The 8,309-nt window shown below is 37.1% G+C and overlaps 1 non-coding gene across 1 annotated transcript; it reads right to left on the minus strand.

Moving 5' to 3' along the window:
- Positions 1–6,286: 6,286 nt before the first annotated feature.
- Positions 6,287–6,394, minus strand: LOC112766812 (small nucleolar RNA R71). The gene has a single exon (XR_003184567.1). It is a non-coding gene; the product is annotated as a small nucleolar RNA R71 (small nucleolar RNA).
- Between the last annotated feature and the right edge of the window lie 1,915 nt (positions 6,395–8,309).

The raw sequence follows: 8,309 nt of genomic DNA on the forward strand, positions 1-8,309 counted from the left end.
GCTCAGCTTTTGAGGAGGAAAGAACTTGGCCAAGAAGGCCGTGACCAGCTTATCCCAAGAGTCCAGGCTATCTTTAGGTTGTGAGTCCAACCATGTTCTAGCTCTGTCTCTCACAGCAAAAGGGAAAAGCATGAGCCTGTAGACTTCAGGATCTACTCCATTAGTCTTAACAGTATCACATATCTGCAAGAACTCAGTTAAAAACTGATAGGGATCTTCTGATGAAAGTCCATGAAACTTGTAGTTCTGTTGCATTAGAGCAACTAGTTGAGGCATCAGCTCAAAGTTGTTTGCTCCAATGGCAGGGATTGAGATGCTTCTTCCATAAAAATTGGAAGTAGGTGTAGTATAATCACCAAGCATCCTCCTTGCATTATTATTGGGTTCGGCCATGTCTCCTTCTTTTTCGAGATTCTCTGTAAGATTTTCTCTGAATTGTTGTGCTTTAGCTTCTCTTAGCTTCTTCTTTAGAGTCCTTTCAGGTTCAGGATCTGCTTCAACAAGAATGTCATTGTCCTTGCTCCTACTCATATGAAAAAGAAGAGAACAGAAAAGGAAGAGGAATTCTCTATGTCACAGTATAGAGATTCCTTTATGTGAGTAGAAGAAGAAAAGAATAGAAGAAGGAGGAGAAAAATTCGAACACAGAGGAGAAGAGAGGGTTCGAATTTTTAGATGAAGAGAAGAGTTAGTAAATGAATAAATAAATAGAAGGAGGTGAGAGAGAGGAGTTTTCAAAAATTGTTTTTTAAAAAATGGTTAGTGATTTTCGAAAATTAAGAGAAGAAATAAAATCAAAATTAAAATTTGAAACAATTAGTTAATTAAAAGAATTTTGAAAAAGAGGATGGTGATTTTCGAAAATTAGAAAGAGAAAAGTAGTTAGGTGGTTTTGAAAAAAATAAGAAATAAACAAAAAGTTAATTAGTTAGTTGAAAATATTTGAAATTCAATTTTGAAAAGATAAGGAGTTAGAAAAGATTTTTGAAATTGATTTTGAAAAAAGATATCATTGAAAAGATATGATTGAGATTTGTTTTGAAAAAGATTTGAAAAGGAAATTAAAAAGATTTGATTTTTAAAATTAAAATTGATTACTTGACTAACAAGAAACTAAAAGATATGATTCTAGAATTTAAAGATTGAACCTTTCTTAACAAGAAAGTAACAAATTTCAAATTTTTGAATCAATCACATTAATTGTTAGTAAAGTTTTCGAAAATCATGAAAAAAAGATAAGAAAAAGATTTTGAAAATCAAGTTTAAAAAATTTTCGAAAATATAAAAGAAAAATGAAAAAGATTTGATTTTCGAAAAAGTTTTGAAAAGATAAGATTTTTAAAATTGAAATTTTGGCTTGACTAACAAGAAACAACTAATTTTAAAAATTTTTGACTAAGTCAACCCAAAGATTTCGAAATTTATGAGAGAAATAAGGAAAAGATATATTTTTTTATTTTTGAATTTTTAATGAGGAGAGAGAAAATTAACAAAATGATTCAAAACATAAAAATTATGAATCAAAACACATGATGCATGCAAGAACAATTTGAATGTCAAGATGAACACCAAGAACACTTTGAAGATCAAGATGAACATCAAGACTTATTTTTGAAAAATTTTCACGAAAAGAAAAACATGCAAGACACCAAACTTAGAAATTTTTAATGTTTAGACACTATGAATGCAAAAATGCATATGAAAAACAACAAAAAACACAAAACAAGAAAATTTAAAGATCAAACAAGAAGACTTATCAAGAACAACTTAAAGATCATGAAGAACACCATGCATGAGTTTTTCGAAAAAAAAGCATAAATTTTAGAAACATGCAATTGACACCAAACTTAAAAATTGACTCAATACTCAAACAAGAAACACAAATATTTTTTATTTTATGATTTTATAATTTTTTTGAAAAACGAAAACAAAGAAAAAAAATTTTGAAAATTTTTTAAAAACTTTTTGGAAAACAAAATAAGAAGAAAATTACCTAATCTGAGCAACAAGATGAACCGTCAGTTGTCCAAACTCAAACAATCCCGGCAACGGAGCCAAAAACTTGGTGCACGAAATTGTGATCTCAATGGCGCCAACAACTTGGTACGCACAATTGTAATATCACTCTTTTTCACAACTTCGCACAACTAGCCGGCAAGTGCACTGGGTCGTCCAAGTAATAAACCTTACGTGAGTAAGGGTCGATCCCACGGAGATTGTAGGCTTGAAGCAAGCTATGGTCATCTTGTAAATCTCAGTCAGGCAGATTCTAATGGTTATAATGGTTTTCGAATATAAAGATAAATAAAGCATAAAATAGAGATAGAGATACTTATCTAATTCATTGGTGGAAATTCCAGATAAGCGCATGAAGATACTGTGTTCCTTCTGAATCTCTGCTTTCCTACTGCTTTCATCCAATCATTCTTACTCCTTTCCATGGCAAGCTGTATGTTGGGTTTCACCGTTATCAATGGCTACCTCCCGTCCTCTCAGTGAAAATGGTCCAAATGCGTTGTCACAGTGATGAGCGGATAATTTATACGCTTTTTGGCATTGTTTTTAGTATGTTTTTAGTATGATCTAGTTAGTTTTTAGTATATTTTTATTAGTTTTTAGTTAAAATTCACTTTTCTGGACTTTACTATGAGTTTGTGTGTTTTTCTGTGATTTCAGGTATTTTCTGGCTGAAATTGAGGGACCTGAGCAAAAATCTGATTCAGAGACTAAAAAGGACTGCAGATGCTATTGGATTCGGACCTCCCTGCACTCGAAGCGGATTTTCTGGAGCTACAGAAGCCCAATTGGCGCGCTCTCAACGGCGTTGGAAAGTAGACATCCTGGGCTTTCCAGCAATATATGATAGTCTATACTTTGCCCAAGATTTGATGGCCCAAACCGGCGTTCAAAGTCACCCTTAGAATTCCCAGCGTTAAACGCCGGAACTGGCACCAAAATGGGAGTTAAACGCCCAAACTGGCACTAAAGCTGGCGTTTAACTCCAAGAGGAGTCTCTACACGAAAATGCTTCATTGCTCAGCCCAAGCACACGCCATGTGGGCCCGGAAGTGGATTTTTATGTCATTTACTCATCTCTGTAAACCTTAGGCTACTAGTTTTCTATAAGTAGGACCTTTTACTATTGTATTGAGATATCTTGTTAGCTATCTTCATTTTTATGCTATCTTAGATCATTGGGAGGCTGGCCATTCGGCCATGCCTAGACCCTGTACTTATGTATTTTCAATGGTGGAGTTTCTACACACCATAGATTAAGGTGTGGAGCTCTGCTGTACCTCGAGTATTAATGCAATTACTATTGTTCTTCTATTCAATTCCGCTTGTTCTTGTTCTAAGATATCACTTGTTCTTCAACTTGATGAATGTGATGATCCGTGACACTCATCATCATTCTCACCTATGAACGTGTGCCTGACAACCACCTCCGTTCTACCTTAGATTGGGTGAATATCTCTTGGATTCCTGATACACGATGCATGGTTGATCGCCTGACAACCGAGTGCTCACCTGACAAACGAGCCAGCCATTCCGTGAGATCAGAGTCTTCGTGGTATAGGCTAGAACTGATGGCGGCATTCAAGAGAATCCGGAAGGTCTAACCTTGTCTGTGGTATTCTGAGTAGGATTCAATGATTGAATGACTGTGACGTGCTTCAAACTCCTGAGGGCGGGGCGTTAGTGACAGACGCAAAAGAATCACTGGATTCTATTCCAGCCTGATCGAGAACCGACAGATGGATAGCCATGCCGTGACAGGGTGCGTTGAACATTTCCACTGAGAGGATGGGAGGTAGCCACTGACAACGGTGAAACCCTTGCATAAGCTTGCCATGGAAAGGAGGAAGAAGGATTGGATGAAGACAGTAGGAAAGTAGAGAGACGGAAGGGAAGGCATCTTCATACGCTTATCTGAAGTTCCTACCAATGAATTACATAAGTATCTCTATCTTTATCTTTATGTTTTATGCGTTTATCACCATACCCATTTGAGTTTGCCTGACTAAGATTTACAAGGTGACCATACCTTGCTTCATACCAACAATCTCTGTGGGATCGACCCTTACTCGCGTAAGGTTTATTACTTGGACGACCCAGTACACTTGCTGGTTAGTTGTGCGAAGTTGTGTTTATGCCATGGTATTGAACACCAAGTTTTTGGATTCATTACCGGGGATTATTTGTGTTGTGAAAAGTATTGATCACAATTTCGTGCACCAAGTTTTTGGCGCCGTTGCCGGGGGTTGTTGAGTTTGGACAACTGATGGTTCATCTTGTTGCTTAGATTAGGTATTTTTCTTCAGAGTTCTTAAGAATGAATTCTAGTGTTTCAAGGTGATGTTCTTATCATCACCAAAGCTGATTGATCTTCATCAATTAAGCTCTTGAATGCAATGTCCTGCTGAAGCTTGTTCAGCCATGTCTAATTTCTTTAGACTAAAGCTTTAGACTAACATTGCATGATTCCTGGAATTCTCATTAAGAATTTTGATACCTTTATTTTCTTTTTCCACTTAATTTTCGAAAAAGCACAAAAAAATTTACAAAATCATAAAAACCAAAAATATTTTTCCTGTTGAGACTCTATTCTCATGTTAAGTTTGGTGTCAATTGCATGTTTCTGTTCTTCTTGCATCCATGCATGTGTCTTCATTAATCTTCAAGTTATTCTTGATGATTTCATTGCTCTGATCTTTATATTCTCTTGACTTGAGTGTTTTATGTGTCTCATATGCATTCTCATTTTGTTAGTGTCAGTAGTATACAAACTGCTAAGTTTAGTGTCTTGCATGCATTGTTATTTGATTTTAGTTGCATTTTGATTATTAAAAATCCAAAAATATTTTTAATTTGTGTCTTCTCAAGTCAATAATACAGAGAATTGAAGATTCAGAACATACAGCAGAGGAATTGCACAGAAAAAGCTGGGCGTTCAAAACGCCCAGTGAAGAAGGACAGACTGGCATTTAAACGCCAGCCAGGGTACCTGGTTGGGTGTTTAACGCCCAAAAGGGTATAGTTTTGGGCGTTAAACGCCAGAATGTGCACCATTCTGGGCGTTTAACGCCAGGATGGCACAAGAGGGAAGATTCTGTTTTCAATGCAAATTTTTTTCAAGTTTTCAAAGTTTTTCAAAATCAAATCTTTTTCAAATCATATCTTTTCAATCATATGTTTTCAAAATTGATTTCTTTCTATTTTCAAAGATACTTGCTATCAATTAATGATTTGATTCAACATTTCAAATATGTTGCCTTTTCTGTTGAGAAAGGTTTAATGTTTGAATCATATCTTTTCTTGTTAGCCAAGCTTTTAATTTTCAAAATCAAATCTTTTTTAAAAAAAAATGTTTTTCAAATCATATCTTATTAACCACATCTTTTTCAAAATAGTTTTCAATCAAATCTTTTTGATTTCTAATTTCAAAATCTTTTTCAAAAATCACTTGATTTCTTTTCCACTTTCATTTTCGAAAATCAATTAGTGTTTTTCAAAAATGTTTTCAAACTCTTTTACTTAATTTTCAAAAATTACTTCCCTTCTTCTCACATCCTTCTATTTATGGACTAACACTATCCCTTAATGCAAAATTCGAACTCCATCTTCTTTGATAAGTTCGAATTTTCTATTTCTGTCTTCTACTTTTCTTCTCCTCTGACACCTAAAGGAATCTCTATACTGTGACATAGAGGATTCCACATTTTCTTGTTCCCTTCTCCTTCTTATGAGCAGGAGCAAGGACAAAAGCATTCTTGTTGAGGCTGATCCTAAACCTGAAAGGACCTTGAAGAGAAAGCTAAGAGAAGCCAAAGCACAACTATCTGTAGAGGACCTAACAGAAATCTTCAAAGAAGAAGAACAAATGGCAGCCGAAAACAACAACAATGCCAACAATGCAAGGAAGGTGCTGGGTGACTTTACTGCACCTACTCCTGACTTTTATGGGAGAAGCATCTCTATCCCTGCCATTGGAGCAAACAACTTTGAGCTTAAGCCTCAATTAGTTTCTCTAATGCAACAGAATTGCAAGTTCCATGGACTTCCATTGGAAGATCCTCATCAGTTCTTAGCTGAATTCTTGCAAATCTGTGACACTGTCAAGACTAATGGGGTTGACCCTGAGGTCTACAGACTTATGCTATTCCCTTTTGCTGTAAGAGACAGAGCTAGAACATGGTTGGACTCTCAACCTAAAGAAAGCCTGAACTCTTGGGAAAAGCTAGTCAATGCCTTCTTGGCAAAGTTCTTTCCACCTCAAAAATTGAGTAAGCTTAGAGTGGAAGTCCAAACCTTCAGACAGAAGGAAGGAGAATCCCTCTATGAAGCTTGGGAAAGATACAAACAATTAATCAGAAAGTGTCCTTCTGATATGCTTTCTGAATGGAGCATCATAGGAATTCTCTATGATGGTATCTCTGAACTATCCAAAATGTCTTTGGATAGCTCTGCTGGAGGATCTCTTCATCTGAAGAAGACGCCTACAGAAGCTCAAGAGCTGATTGAAATGGTTGCAAATAACCAATTCATGTACACTTCTGAAAGGAATCCTGTGAACAATGGGACCAATCAGAAGAAAGGAGTTCTTGAGATTGACACTCTGAATGCCATATTGGCTCAGAACAAAATATTGACTCAACAAGTCAATATGATTTCTCAAAGTCTGTCTGGAATGCAAAATGCACCAAGCAGTACTAAGGAAGCTTCATCTGAGGAAGAAGCTTATGATCCTGAGAACCCTTCAATAGAAGAGGTGAATTACATGGGAAAACCCTATGGAAACACCTATAATCCTTCATGGAGAAATCATCCAAATTTTTCATGGAAGGATCAACAGAGACCTCAACAAGGTTTCAACAACAATAATGGTGGAAGAAACAGGTTTAGCAATAGCAAACCTTTTCCATCATCTTCTCAGCAACAGACAGAAAGTTCTAAGCAGAATAACTCTGACTTAGCAACCATGGTCTCTGATCTGATCAAAACCACTCAAAGTTTCATGACTAAAACAAGGTCCTCCATTAGAAATTTGGAGGGACAAGTGGGTCAGCTGAGCAAGAAAATTACTGAACTCCCTCCTAGTACTCTCCCAAGCAATACAGAAGAAAATCCAAAAGGAGAGTGCAAAGCCATCAACATGGCCGAATTTTGGGAGGAAGGAGAGGCAGTGAACGCCACTGAGGAAGACCTCAATGGACGTCCACTGGCCTCCAATGAGTTCCCCAATGAGGAACCATGGGAATCTGAGGCTCAAAATAAGACCATAGAGATTCCATTGGACTTACTTCTGCCATTCATGAGCTCTGATGAGTATTCTTCCTCTGAAGAGGATGAGTATGTCACTGAAGAGCAAGTTGCTAAATACCTTGGAGCAATCATGAAGTTAAATGACAAGTTATTTGGAAATGAGACTTGGGAGGATGAAGCTCATTTGCTCACCAAAGAACTGGATGACTTGTCTAGGAAGAAACTGCCTCAAAAGAGACAAGACCCTGGGAAGTTTTCAATACCTTGTACCATAGGCACTATGACCTTCAAGAAGGCCTTGTGTGACTTAGGGTCAAGTGTAAACCTCATGCCTCTCTCTGTAATGGAGAAGTTAGGGATCTTTGAGGTGCAAGCTGCAAAAATCTCACTAGAGATGGCAGACAATTCAAGAAAACAAGCCTATGGACTTATAGAGGATGTTCTGGTTGAAGTTGAAGACCATTACATCCCTACTGATTTCATAGTCCTAGAGACTGGGAAGTGCATGGATGAATCCATCATCTTTGGCAGACCCTTCCTAGCCACAGCAAAGGCTGTGATTGATGTTGATAGAGGAGAATTGATCATTCAAGTGAATGAAGAATCCTTGGTGTTTAAGGCTCAAGGATATCCCTCTGTCACCATGGAGAGGAAGCATGAAGAGCTCCTCTCAAAACAGAGCCACACAGAGCCCCCACAGTCAAACTCTAAGTTTGGTGTTGGGAGGCCACAACCAACTTCTAAGTTTGGTGTTGAACCCCCACATTCAAACTCTAAGTTTGGTGTTGGGAGGTTCCAACATTGCTCTGAGCATCTGTGAGGCTCCATGAGAGCCCTCTGTCAAGCTACTGACATTAAAGAAGCGCTTGTTGGGAGGCAACCCAATGTTATATTTTATCTATTTTCTTTTGTTATTTTATGTTTTTTGTAGGTTGATGATCATGAGAAGTCACAAAATCAATTGAAAAAGAAAAAACAGAATGAAAAACAGAAAGAAAAACAGCACACCCTGGAGGAAGAACCTGCTGGCGTTTAAACGCCAGTGA

The sequence above is a fragment of the Arachis hypogaea genome, chromosome 2 (assembly GCF_003086295.3).
Source record: "Arachis hypogaea cultivar Tifrunner chromosome 2, arahy.Tifrunner.gnm2.J5K5, whole genome shotgun sequence".
NCBI classification, from domain to species: domain Eukaryota; kingdom Viridiplantae; phylum Streptophyta; class Magnoliopsida; order Fabales; family Fabaceae; genus Arachis; species Arachis hypogaea.